This window comes from Scyliorhinus torazame, chromosome 17 (assembly GCF_047496885.1).
Source record: "Scyliorhinus torazame isolate Kashiwa2021f chromosome 17, sScyTor2.1, whole genome shotgun sequence".
In the NCBI taxonomy this organism is placed as follows: domain Eukaryota; kingdom Metazoa; phylum Chordata; class Chondrichthyes; order Carcharhiniformes; family Scyliorhinidae; genus Scyliorhinus; species Scyliorhinus torazame.
This window is the reverse complement of record NC_092723.1, coordinates 161,751,152-161,765,651: the sequence shown is the minus strand read 5'-3', so window position 1 is coordinate 161,765,651 and position 14,500 is coordinate 161,751,152. Positions and strand designations below refer to the sequence as shown.

Below are 14,500 nucleotides of genomic sequence, written 5' to 3'. Positions count from 1 at the left end.
GACCATTATCTCCATATCACTTGATTCAGCCCCTGCCTTAACTCATCTGCTGCCAAACCTTACCTTTATTACCTTCCAACTTTACTATTCCAATATACCCCTGGCCAGCCTCGCATATTCTACCCTCTGTAAACTGGAGGTCTTCTGCTGCCTTACTCACACAAAGTTCTGTTGACCTCTGACCCCAGTGCAAGCTGACATGAATTGGTTCCCAGTCAAGTAACTCCTCATTTAAAAAATTCTCATCCCGGTTTTCAATTCCCTCCATGGCTTCACCCTCCTAATCTCCTCCAGCAGCACAACCCTCCTGCACTCATCTAATTCTAGTCTCTTGAGCGATTCATTGTGAAGCCAGATGGTGAAATAGGAAACCAGATGCCAATCTTTTACTTAATACTAGATTTATTTACAGAACGCAATAGGACAAATCTCTGCCTTCTGCTTAACCAACACATTGTCCCAAAAGTCTCTCTTTATACTAAGTCAACCAAAAAACATATGAGCAAATTACCTAATTAACCATCCCTGAAAAGGGCAGCGTATCAAAATAATTTAAAGGAAACTTATCAAATTGAATTAAAATAATGTTCCCGGGCACTCCTGTTTTTTTTAAAGTAAATGAACAGGTATAAGCTAATTAACTAATTATTTAATTAAAAGCCCCTTAAAGGGGCAATGTAATAAAAGAAAGCTTTCAAAGGAAGCTTATCAGATTAAATTAAAATATGATTGTCCCTGCAACACTCACTAATGGATATCACATGCTCCCTCTCCAGGGATACCAGGCGCAGATGTAACCACAAACGTTTCTCTTCATGTTTTTTTGTTGGGGGCACCAAATGAACAAAATAAACTAATAATTGATGAACCGTTCTTAAAGGGACACTGCAAGAAAAACAAAACTTCAAAGGAAACTTGGGTGGAATTTTCCCATAATTTGTCAGCCAGACAACGGGTCTGCGTCTGACCAGATGCACTGATGAGTTTTCAGACCAGATCTTGAGCCACTCGAGAAAAAAAAATCTGTGGACATGATTTGCACAGTCAATCTGGGGTTGCGGGGCCTGAAAGAGCCAGCAAGGCCGGCTCCACAGACATCAGGGTGCCATTTAAAAAAAAAAATTATTAGGATTTAACATTTTAGAAATTGACACCAAAAGAAGTTACAACACAATACCATACACAGAAAAAAAACAAATAAAAGTGGAACAGGGAATCCGTATCCAACCCACACCTCTCGGGGGCCCCTCAAAAAGGGGTATTTCCAATCCTCTGGGACAAAAGGGTACCAGGCACGGCGCCAGGCCTGGCATAGACCAGCATCGTCCAAAAAGAAAACTCAGGCAATTAAGTCCCTAGGACCTTCCCCACAACTACTAAAACACACACCACGCCGAGTCTGCACCCATCCAGGGAAATGCACCACCCCCACTCACACAAGGAGAGGAAGGATAATCACTCTAACCCGTGTCTGTGTGGGTCTCACCCCCACAACCCAAAGATGTGCAGGGTAGGTGAATTGGCCATGCTAAATTGCCCCTTAATTGGGCAAAAAAGAATTGGGTACTCTAAATTTAAAAAAAAAATGTTTACCTGGAATTCGTTGACTATTGCCATCAAATATGACATTCGTTAAACAGTACTTAATTTGTGCAAAACAAAATTAGTTGGAAGAGTATAAAGTTGCCACAAAGTTTGCATTGCTCCAAACTCGGCTTAATCCAAAGGGAAAACCCAGTGCACTCTCACCAAAGCAAAATGTTGGGCTGTACCATCACTCCTGGGCAGTAAGGCCTGACAGTGAAAGGATACTCAATTTATCTCAAACAAACTTGTTCAAGAACCATGTTGCGATGTATACCCAATATGTAATAAGCAATTGGAATAATTACCAGTTAGGATAATGGAATCAAAGACGTTGGGAGGGTTCAAAATGCAATTGAATGTTCAATTAGGTGTGTTGGAATATGCTTGGAATGTGATTTGGTGGGCTTAATAGCTATTTCCTCTCCTTGCCTTTGCTTAGGTAACGGAACTGGGAGATGCGGAAGTTGTGTGGAACAGAGCAGGACACAGCAGAAGTGCTCAAGTAATGGACACATGGCAAGGATAAATGCCTTCCATTATCCAACAATTATGTTACATGGTCAATTTCAAGTATATCACCTCAGGTCAAAGTTGTGATCAAAATGCCATCTGCAGAGGTGAGTGTGAATTAATGGTAGCAGGGAAAAGTTGTGATAAAAATTTTGACTGGGTTTTCAGCAGAGAACATGTGTGGTTACAACCAATATGGTGTCCCTTGTAGTTATAGTTCTTTTTAAAAATATATTTTTATTCAACAAGTTGCAACAAGATAAGAGATACAGCTTGTGAGCACTCGTGCAACGGATGTAGTGCAAACAATTTATTTTGTAGTGTGAATGCTGCCCCCCCCCCCCCCCCCCCCTGCCCCCCACCATCTCTCCTGCCTTCCCTTCCCTACTTTCGCCGCCCCATGCCCCAGCTGCTGGTCACAAACTCATTTTGAAGGTGGCGGTAAACTGCTTCCAGAATTCGATTAGTCTCGGGCAGGACCAGAACATATCAGAGTGGTTTCAGGACCCCCTGACATCGCACAAATTTGTCTTCCATTCCCGGGAAGAAGCCGATCATGCATTCCTGGTCAGGTGTGCCCTGTGCACCACTTCCAGTTGCATCGGGTTCAGCCTCGCACATGAGGTGATGGAGTTCGTTCAATGCAAGATCTCGCTCCCGATTCCTTCCCCTAGCTCAACGCCTAGTTCTTCCTCCCACCTCTCTTTCATTTCATCCAGTGGGGCCCTAACCTCCTCTAGCAGTCGCCCATATATGTGTTCACACTTTCCATCCCTAATTCGTCCTGTGATATCAGTCTGTCATGCAGGGTGTGCCTGGGGAATTGGGGGAACGATGGGGCTCTTTGCAGAGGAAGTCCTGGGGGTTACCATTAATCAGAAACTGAACTGGACTAGCCATATTAATACTGTGGCTACCAAAATAGGTCAAAGGCTAGAAATCCTACAGCAAGTAACTCACCTTCTGACCCCCCTAAAGCCTGGCCACCATTTACAAGACAGTCAGGAGTATTATGGAATACTGTCCACTTGCTTGGATGAGTGCAGCTGCAACAACACTCAAGAAACTCGACACCATCCAGGACAAAGCAGCCCGCTTAATTGCTTCCCCTTTCACAAACATTCAAACCCACCACCATCGACGAACAGTGGCAGCCGTGTGTACCATCTACAAGATGCGCTGCAGTAACTAGTCAAGGCTCCTTAGTCAACACCTTCCAAAGCCACAACCACTACCGCCTAGAAGGACAAGAGCAGCAGATACCTGGGTACCCCACCACCTGGAAGTTCCCCACCGAGTCACTCCCACCCTGACTTGGAAATGTATCGCCATTCACTGGGGCAAAATCCTGGAAAGCCCTCCCTAACAGCACTGTGGATGTACCTACACCTCAAGGACTGCAGCAGTTCAAGAAGGCGGCTCACCACCACCTTCTGAAAGGAACTAGGGATTGGCAATAAATGCTGGCCTAACCAGCGACACCCACACACCAGAAATCAATTTATTTTTAAAGTACCAAGCTTGTTCCCTTTCAGGAGCTGTAGCTTCTCTTTTCGTTCCCCCAGGGTTGCCACTCTGCCGTCCATATACAGTTCTCTGACCCTCAACACCCCGTCTTCCCTTCTCCAAGTTTTATATGTGGCGTTCATTCATTGCCAGGATGAATCTGAGGATTCTACAGATCAGAGCTGAGATGGACATATTTTTTAGCTTGAAACGGTGCCTAAGGTGGTTTCAGGCTCTCAGTGAGGATACCACCAGCAGGGCTCATCGAGTACTTGGCCACGGGGGAATGATAGTGGGGCCCGCAGGGACGTCCTCCTTCCGTCGGCACCCATGCCACCCACGGCTCCCCCAGCCAACCCCCGCACCCTTTTCACATATTCACTGCCCTGTAGTAGAACAGGAGGTTTGGCAATTCCAGACCCCCCCTGAGCTCCACCCTCTCTGCAGGATGGTTCTTTGGACCCTGAAATTCTTTCCCGCCCGCACAAAGGTCGAGATTAGTTTGTCTACCTAAATGAAGGAAGATTTGGGAGTGATCTAAAGATGAAGAGGAACCTTGGCAGGATATCCATCTTTATCGTCTGTACTCCCCCCACCAGGGAGAATGGGAGAGAGTCCCACCTTTGCAGGCCCCCCTTCACCACCTCCACCAGGCTAGACAGATTCCACTTGTGAGCCTTACGTCAGTGGTAGGGAAATTATTGTGAGCTTTACATCAGTGGTAGGGAAATTATTGGAAAAGATTCTTAGAGAAGGGCAGCACGGTAGCATAGCGGTTAGCACAGTTGCTTCACAGCTCCAGGGTCCCAGGTTCAATTCCCAGCTTGGGTCACTGTCTGTGTGGAGTCTGCACATTCTCCCCGTGTGTGCGTGGGTTTCCCCAGGTGCTCCGGTTTCCTCCCAGTCCAAAGATGTGCAGGTTAGGTGGATTGGTCATTCTAAATTGCCCTTAATGTCCAGAAATGTTAGACTGGGTTACGGGGATAAAGGGGATAGAGTGGAGGTGTGGGGCTTAAGAAGGGTGCTCTTTCCAAGGGCTGGTGCAGTCTCGATGGGCTGAATGGCCTCCTTCTGCACTGTAGATTCTATGATTTACTCACATTTGGAAACAAATGGATTTATTAGTGATGGACAGCATGGCTGTTGTGTAGGGGAGGTCGTGCCTCACCAATTTGATTGAGTTTTTTGAGGAAGTGTCAAAGATGATAGATGAGGGAAAAAGGCAGTAGATGTTATATACATGGACTTCAGTAAAGCCTTTGACAAGGTACCTCATGGTAGAGTGGTACAAAAGGTGAAGTCACATGGGATCAGAGGAGAGCTGGCAAGTTGGATACAAAACTGGCTTGGGTACAGAAGGCAGTGGAAGGGTGGTTTTCTGAATGGAAGGCTGTGACTAGCGGCGTTCCACAGAGATCTGTTCTGGGGTCTTTGTTGTTCATGGTGTATATAAATGATTTGGAAGAAAATGTAGCTGGTCTGATTAGTAAGTTCGCAAAGGACACAAAAATTAGTGGCGTTGCGGACAGTGAAGAGGATTGTCAGAGGATACAGCAGGATATAAACTGGTTGGAGTCTTGGGTGGAGAAATGGCAGGTGGAGTTTAATCCGGACAAATGTGAGGTAATGCACTTTGAAAGGTCCAATGCATGTAGGAATTACACAATAAATGGTAAAACCCTTGCGAGTATTGACAGGCAGAGAGATCTGGGCGTGCATGTCCACCGATCACTGAAAGTGGCAACTCATGTGCATAAGGTGGTCAAGAAGGCTTACGGAATGCTGGCCTTCATCGGTCGCGGCATTGAATATAGAAATTGGGAAGTCATGTTGCAACTGTACAGGACCTTAGTTAGGCCTCATTTGAAATATTGTGTACAATTCTGGTCGCCACACTACCAGAAGAATGTGGATTCTTTGGAGAGGGTACAGAACCGGTTTACTAGGATATTGCCTTGTATGGAAGGCATTAGCTGTGAGGAGAGGTTAGATAAACTCGGTCTATTCTCATTGGAATGACGGAGGTTGAGAGGCGACCAGATAGAGATCTACAAGATTATGAGAGGCATGGACAGAGTGGATAGTCAGATGCTCTTTCCTAGGGTAGGAGAGTCATGTACGAGAGGACATAGGTTTAAAGTACTTGGGGGAAAAGTTTAGAACAGATGTGCGAGGCAAGTTTTTTATGCAGAGGATGGTAAATATATGGAACGTGCTTCCTGGGGAGATGGTGGGAGCTGGTACGATAGTGGCATTTAAGGGACATCTGGACAAATATATGAATAGGGTGAGAATGAAGGATACGGACTCCATAAATGCAGACGGTTTTAGTTTAGGAAGGTACCATGGTTGGTGCAGACTTGGAGGGCCAAAGGGCCTATTCCTGTGCTGTATTGTTCTTTGTGGAGCTGGGTCTAGTTGTGGGCTATCTGGATCTCCAGTTAACTGAACTTGGTTTGGGCCAGATTGACCAGCAGCGTTCCCAGCTCTTCTTTTCCAGCTCTGCTTTTCCCTCCTGATGGTTTACCGGGAAGATCCTTGCTCAAGTTTAGTTTGTATCCCGAGAACGCACTGAACTCCCTCAGGAGTCCCATTATCTTTCCCATGCTGGCAAGGGGATTCGAGACGTAGAGCAGCAAGTCATCCACATAGAGCGTGCTCCCTGTCTCCTCTCCGAATGCCTCTTCACCCCTTCGCTGATCTGAGCGCGATAGCCAGTGGCTCAATTGCCAGAGCGGACAGCAGAGGGGACAACAGGCATCCCTATCTCATGCCTCTGTGCAGCTGGAAGTAACTTGAGCTGGTGGCATTCCTCCATACGGTCGCCATGGGCGTGCCGTATTGCAGTTTCACCCACAAGGTGAACACTGGCCCAAATCCAAACCTTCCAGTACCTCAATGAGGTACTTCTACTCCACCTGGCCAAAGGCCTTCTCTGCATCCAGGGAGATGATCACCTCTGGTGTCTCCTCCCCGGGTGGGGACATGACCATGTTCAGCAGGCTCTGATGTTTGCCGGCAGCTGTCTGCCTTTGACAAATCCGGTCTGATCTTCCATGTTCAACTCTGGCAAACAACTCTCCAGTTGCTTCGGCAGAACATCTGCGAGGACTTTAGCGTCGGTGTTCAGGAGTGAGATGGGTATGTTTGACCCACACTCCGTCGGGTCTTTGTCTTTCTTCGGGTGAGGTCAAGGCCTGTGCCAGCATGGGCGGCAGGGCCTCTCTCGACAGTGAGTCGTTGAACATCTCCTTCAGGTGCGGGGACAGTGCTGCCGCAAACATTTTGTAGAAATCCACCAGGAACCCATCAAGTCCCGATGCCTTCTCGGATTGCATGAAGTTGATGCACTCCATGACCTCCTCTAGACCCAATGGTGCTTCCAATCCCTGTCCCTTTTCCTCCCCTCACAGCTGGGAAGTCCAGTTCGTCCTGGAATTGTTTCACCTTCAAGTCCCCCTCTGGGGGCTCAGATGTGTACAGCCCCCGATAGAAAGTTGCAAAGGTTCAGTTGATCTCCCCTGAAGCCGTGACCACCCATTCCTTCTCGGCCCTGATCTGCACTATCTCTCGTTCAGCTGCCTGTTTCTTCAACTGGTGTGCCAGTAGGCGGCTGGCCTTGTCCCCATGTTCATAGAAGGACCCCCATGTCCGGCAGAGCTGGCTCACTGTCTGTGGAGCCAGTGGAGAATAGGTCGAATTCCATTTACATTTATTTCCTCTTTGTTAGTGTGATAACCTATACGGGACACACGAGGCGGGCTCCATTGTTTTCCCAGAGTGGCTCGAGGAGTATGCCACTAACTACAGGGCTGATAACCATGTTGTATAAAAGGTCAGCCAGTCAGGAACCGACCGACACAGGAAGAGGGCCCAATGAGGTATAATCGGGCCTCATGTAAATAGTTATTCCTATTTTTTAAAAAATGTCTTATTTTGTTTACTCGTTGGACTCCCCTCGCCTTTATTTGACTGGCAGCAAGGATTAAACTGGAACTGTCGATGTGCACTGTGGCACTGTGTTGGCAGATATGCTCCACGACTGCCTGGTTTGCGTTATTAACAATCTGGAAATTCAAAAGAAGCTTTGAGGTGAGAGTTCCCTAACATTCCAGCAGGTTTCACAAATTTCTCTTTCGGAGGAGGATGCCGCTCAGGGCATGCAGGAACTCCAGGGAATGGAGGTGAATGTTGTCCGGCGCTGCCCCCCTCACTGCCCTTCTGCGGTTAGAATGGACTGCTGCAATACTAGGGGCCTGAGGTCTCGAGGCCCTGGGCCATGCAACACGCCCTCTCTAGATTCGGGAGATGCCAACTCTGTCCCCTGTGAAAAGTGTGGATGCCGGGATCAATGAGGCCGCCAGCAGAGTGATAGACAATGCTCAGGCCACGCGGGATGCGGTAGGCACTGGCCTCATGATAGGACCTACGTTTGGATGACCCTGAAGAAGCTGGGGACAAGTCGGAAATGCAGCTGAGCTGGGTGGCTGTGTGCCAGGTGGCCCCTAATCGGATCCCTGTGCAGATCCACAGACACTTAATCCAATTGGAGTTGGACATGGGTGCTGCCCCCTCAGTGGTATCGCACCATGTGTTCGACAGGGTCCGACATTGGGTGAGTCAATTGTCGTTGGCAGTTAAGGTTGCCCGCCTCGCCATGTTCACAGGGGAGTAGTTGACTATAGTGGGCTCCGCACTCATCCCAGGGCTCTACAGGCATCAGTCCCTCCATCTTCCCCTCACTGTGGGACAGAGGACCCAATCTGTTGGGTCGGGATTGGCTGCAACATGTGCAGATCGATTGGAAACGTGTCCTCCAGGTGGAGACAGATGGTTTATGCATGGTGCTGGAGAATTAAGGGAGCCATGGTGAAAATCCAAGTGGATTGTTTTTTCATGCTCCAATGTATCCATATGCTATTGTTGGTAAGGTTGAAACCGATTGCAGCGATTGGAGAGCCTCGGTATAATTCGGCTGATTTGTTTTGCCGACTGGGCGGCACCGGTGGTTCCGGTGATGAAACCGGATTGGAATGTCTGCCTTTGCGGCGATTACAAATTAACCGAGTTTAGACCGATACCCGCTACCTTGAATTGAAGATCTCTACGGTGAGTCTACATTTATCAAATTAGATATGAGCAATGCTCATTTACAGCTTAAATTGGATAAAGCCGCGAGAAAATATGTTACTATTGATTCTCAGAAAGGATTGTACAAGTACACCCGGCTTCCATTCAGCATATCTTCGGCTAGTGCCATGTTTCAACGCGTAATGGAAGGCATATTACAAGGTCTCCCACGCGTTGCCGTCTATCTCGACGATGTATTGATCATGGGGGCCAAGGATTGTGAGCACCCAGTCAGCCAATACATCAGTGCCACCCACCCCAACAGCCTTGGACACACCCATACCCACTATTACAGCCTCAGAGGTAAGAGCTGCCTTCTTGAAAATGAACCCGCGGAAAGCGACACGCCCCGACGGACTCCCTGGGTGAGCACTCAGAGCCTGCGCAGACCAGCTGGCGAATGTATTCACAGATATCTTCAACACCTCACTTCTCCGTTCCGAGGTCCCCACCTGCTTCAAGAAGACCACCATAATACCAGCACCGAAGAAGAACAAGGTAGCGTGCCTCAACAACTAACGACCGGCGGCCCTTACGCCTGTTATCATGAAATGTTTTGAGCGGCCAGTCATGAGACGGATCACCGCCAGCCTCCCAGATGGTCTCGATCCATTGCAGTTCGCCTACCGCTGCAACCGATCCACATCAGATGCTAGCTCTCTGGCCCTACAATCAATACTCGAACATCTCAACAACAAGGACACCTACATGAGACTGCTGTTCATAGACTACAGCTCCGCCTTCAACACCATCATCCCAAGACTAATAACCAAACTCGGCAACCTTGGACTTGACCCCTTCCTGTGCAGCTGGATCCTTGACTTCCTCACCAACAGACGCAATCTGTCAGGATAAGTAACAGCATCTCCTCCACAATAGCCCTCAACACCGGGGCCCCGCAAGGATGTGTGCTCAGTCCTCTACTGTACTCCCTATACACACACGATTGTGCAGCAAGATTCAACTCCAATTCAATCTATAAGTTTGCAGATGATACAACTGTGGTGGGTCACATCACAAACAATGACGAATCAGACTACAGAAGGGAGATAGATCACTTGATTGCATAGTGTACCGAAGACAACCTCTCTCTAAATGGCGGAAAGACCAAGGAACTGATTATCGACTTCAGGGAGTGTAGTACGACACCCCCCACCAGCCCGTCTACATCAATGGCTCCGAAGTGGAGATGGTCGATAGCTTTAAGTTCCAGGGGGTCACCATCACCAACAGTCTGTCCTGGTTCATTCACGTTGATGCAACAGGCAAGAAAGCCCAAAAACGTCTCTATATCCTACGGAAGCTAAAGAAATTTGGCAAGTCTGCATCGATTCTCACAAACTTCTACAGATGTGCCATAAGGAGCATCCTATCCGGCTCCATTACAGCTTGGTATGCCAACTGCTCGGCCCAAGATCGCAAGAAACTGCAGAGTGTGGTGAACTCAGCCCAACGCATCACACAAGCTTGCCATCCTCCCATTGATTCTGTCCATACCTCCCATTGCCTCAAGAAGACAGACTGCATTGTCAGAGACCCCACACACCCAGGCATTGCCTTCTTCCAGACCCTTTCATCAGGCAGAAGGTACAGAAGTCTGAAGACCCGCACATCCAGACATAGGAACAGCTTCTTCCCCACAGCTACTAGACTCCTCATTGATTCTCCCTTGGAGAAATCTGGGGCGGGATTCTCTCACCCCGGGGCCGGGCCGGATAGTCGGCAGGACCGGCGTGAATCGCGCTACGCCGCCCGATGCCGGTCTGCCGATTCTCCAGAGAGTGGAGAACCAGCGCCATTCGTGCCGGCACGGTCGGCGCAGCGCCAGTCGGGGGCCGCTCTACAGGGGCCCCCCCGGCAATTCTCGGTCTGGGTGGGCCAAGCGGCCACAATTTAAAAAAGCCGAGTTCCGCCGGCGCCGTCCACACACGCTCGTATCCGGCAGGACTTTCGCCGTGGATGTATCTGGGGGCGGCCTGGTGGGGGGGGAGGGGTTCCGACCTCGGCGGGGGGGTGGGGGTGGGGTGGCCTCCGCTGTGGCCTGGCCCGCGATCAGGGCCTACCGATCGGCGGGCCGGCGGGCTGGGGGCCTCTTTTGTCCCGCGCCGGTGTTGCTAACTTTTGGTTGGTTCAATTGGCTCTGTTTTATAACCTTCGCTCTCGAGTCGCCAGGTATCTTTATGATATCGCCACGAGGTTCAAGTCCAAGTAATGATCAATAACTCAACACACTAATTAGTAAGATTCAAATCAAAGCACATTTATTATACACAGTAATCGCTACTTATGCACAAATTCTACATCTAAGCTACTTCTACAACTACCAGGCCTATACTTAACTTCGGACTGGCCCACCAGGTCAGGGGAACAAATGGCCTTTCGTTCGGAATCTGAAACTGCGGGATTCAAAGCCGGTATGGACTGGTAGCTAGGAGCGCCTATCTCGTAGCGAGCATTGACTTGAGACTTACTTCAGGGATGAGGCAGCTTGGACCGTTCACTCTCAGGGGTTGCTTCGCGTTGCTGAGTGACCCGGTCAAGGAGAACGATTTGAACTTGGGGCTTAACTTTTATAGTCCCCAGGGGCTTCCCGCCTTTCGGGGCGGACCCTGTACCTGGTTCTAGGTGATTGGACTTTGTTCCAATCGCTTGGTTCGATTTCTCCAATACTGGAGCGGTTCCCTGATCGATGGTCTTGAGGTGTTCGTTAACCTCTTTTGTGTTGGCTCCTGCTGGCGCCGGGGAGTCTGGCTTATCTTTGTTTGTCCTAAATGTTGCGATTGTTCCCGGGGATTGCTCATTAGTATGTAGATAGCTGCTACATTATTATGCTGATGGTCGCTGGTATCGATGCTGTCTGGGCTTTTGCAGAGTTAAATACACAGCACAACTGCACCTGCTGGTTTCTGCCTGTGTTGGCTGAATTTCCCTTCAGCCTTTGCTGTTCTCCATTTTAAATCTGGAGTTGGCCAACTTAGGTGGCTACAACGGCCTCTGTAGCCCTACGCCATGTTGCGTCGGGGCTGGCGTGGAGAAGGGACACACAGTGCATGCGTGGCAATCACGCCGGTCCCACTGCGTACGCGCGCGTTGGTCCGGTGCCACTGCACATGCGCGGATCCCGCGGCACCCATCTGACAATTGCCGTTGGGGCTGTGGGGAAGAAGCTGTTCCTATGTCTGGATGTGCGGGTCTTCAGACTTCTGTACCTTCTGCCTGATGAAAGGGTCTGGAAGAAGGCAAAGCCTGGGTGTGTGGGGTCTCTGACAATGCAGTCTGTCTTCTTGAGGCAATGGGAGGTATGGACAGAATCAATGGGAGGATGGCAAGCTTGTGTGATGGGTTGGGCTGAGTACCACCTGCACCCTCTGCAACCTACCACTCACCATCACATAGCGACCTCCATTATCCGCTACAATATTCAGTGCCTCGAACGACACCCGCTTTCCCACCAGTATTGCAACCCCTCTGTTCTTCGCATCTAGCCCTGAACGAAAGACCTGCCCTACCCATCCGTTTCTCAGCCTAATCTGATCTGCCACCTTCAGATGTGTCTCCTGGAGCATAACCACGTCTGCCTTCAGTCCCTTTAAGTGCGCGAACACCCGGGCCCTCTTGACCGGCCCGTTCAGGCCCCTCACATTCCAAGTTATCAGCCGGATCAGGGGGCTACTCGCCTCACCCCCCGCCTGCCGGCTAGCCATCTCCTTTTCTAGGCCAGCCACGTGCCCGTGCCTCCAGCACCCTCCAGTCCCCTAGGCAGCGGACCCCCTCCCCGACCACCTCTCCTACTTCCAGCTCCCCTTTGGCCAATGCAGCAGCAACCCAGTTCCCCCCTCTGCCCCCCCTCCCCCCAGCTAGATCCTAATCTAGCCATTTTGCTCCCCCCACGACACTCCCGTAAGTCAGCTGACTCCTGCTGACCCCGGCCTCTCACGCCATTCCATTGACCCCCCAGTGTGAGAATCCCCCCACCCCTTGGCAGTCAGTGTGCGCTCCTCTCCAGCACTGCCCTCCCCCCCCCCCCCCCCCCCCCCCCCCCGGCCTCGCCCCCACCTTTCCCTAGCGCGGGATGAAGCCCGTGCTTTCCGTCTGAGCCGGCCCCACCCCCTCTGGCGCAGCTCCTTTTTGCGACCTAACCCCAACTCCACCCACTCCCTCTTCCTCCGCGCGGCCCTGCCCCTCCAACACCAACGTCCACACTCTCCCACTGCCCCCACACCAAATCCATTCACCCATCCCCACCCAGCACCGAAACAAAAGAACATTCCCCAAACGCAGTAAACACAGTAAACATCCCCCCACGACAAACCCTCAGATTGAGTCCAACTTTTCAGTCTGGATAAAGTTCCATGCCTCATCAGCCGTTTCAAAGTACTGGTGCCGATCTTGGAACGTGACCGACAATCGCACTGGCTGCAGCATCCCGAACTTCACCCCCTTCCAGCACGGGGCAGCACGGTAGCATTGTGGATAGCACAAATGCTTCACAGCTCCAGGGTCCCAGGTTCGATTCCGGCTTGGGTCACTGTCTGTGCGGAGTCTGCACATCCTCCCCGTGTGTGCGTGGGTTTCCTCCGGGTGCTCCGGTTTCCTCCCACAATCCAAAGATGTGCGGGTTAGGTGGATTGGCCATGCTAAATTGCCCATAGTGTCCAAAATTGCCCTTAGTGTTGGGTGGGGTTACTGGGTTATGGGGATAGGGTGGAGGTGTGGACCTTGGGTGGGGTGCTCTTTCCAAGAGCTGGTGCAGACTCGATGGGCCGAATGGCCTCCTTCTGCACTGTAAATTCTATGATTCCGATGGAGAACCGCCTTAGCCCCGTTTAAACCAGCTCTCTTCTTAGCCACCCCCGCACTCTAGTCCTGGTAAATACGGGTTCTCCCACCTGCTGCTCCGTTCTTTTTTAGCCCATCTCAGGACACACACTCTCCATAAAGCGGTGGAACCTCACCACTACAGCCCTTGGCGGCTCATTGGCTTTAGGTCTCCTTGCCAGGACCCGATGAGCCCCATCCAGCTCCAGGGGCCTCGGGAAAGCTCCCGCGCCCATCAGCGAATTGAGCATCGTGCTCATATATGCCCCGGCATCGGGCCCCTCCACTCCTTCAGGGAGACCCAGAATCCGAAGATTCTTCCTCCTCGACCTATTCTCCAGGTCCTCAAATCTTTCTGCCACCTCTTGTGCAGCGCCTCGTGCGCCTCTACCTTCACCGCCAGGCCCAAGACCTCGTCCTCGTTCTCCCAGGCTACCGTTGCTGGCGAACGTGCTGGCTCCGAGAGTTGAGGACTGTGTCCCGGGGGTGATTCATGAGGACCAGACGGGATTCGTGAAGAGTAGGCTACAAAATACAAATGTGTGGAGGCTCCTCAATGTGATTATGATGCCCTCGGTGGAGGGGGAAGCGGAGGTAGTGGCAGCTATGGACGCGGAGAAGGCGTTTGATCGGGTGGAGTGGGAGTATCTTTGGGAAGTGTTGCGGAGGTTTGGGTTCGGGGAGGGGTTCATCAGTTGGGTCAGACTGCTATATAGAGCCCCGGTGGCGAGTGTGGCTACGAACCGGCGGAGGTCAGAGTACTTTCGGCTGTACCGGGGGACGAGACAGGGGTGCCCCTTATCCCCCTTGTTGTTTGCACTAGCAATTGAGCCGCTGGCCATGGCACTAAGGGAGTCCAGGAAATGGAGGGGATTGGTTTTGGGGGGGGGGGGGGTGGAGACGACGACACCGGGTGTAGTTGTATGCCGATGGCCTGTTGTTGTATGTT

General features: G+C 50.8%; 1 long non-coding RNA gene across 1 annotated transcript in view; it reads left to right on the top strand.

The window, feature by feature from the left end:
- The window catches only part of LOC140393594 (uncharacterized), a 93,669-nt gene that overhangs the window by 19,878 nt on the left and 59,291 nt on the right, over positions 1–14,500 (top strand). Inside the window, exon 2 of the long non-coding RNA XR_011935683.1 lies at positions 2,027–2,204. This is a non-coding gene — a long non-coding RNA (uncharacterized lncRNA). The remainder of the gene's footprint in view (positions 1–2,026; positions 2,205–14,500) is intronic.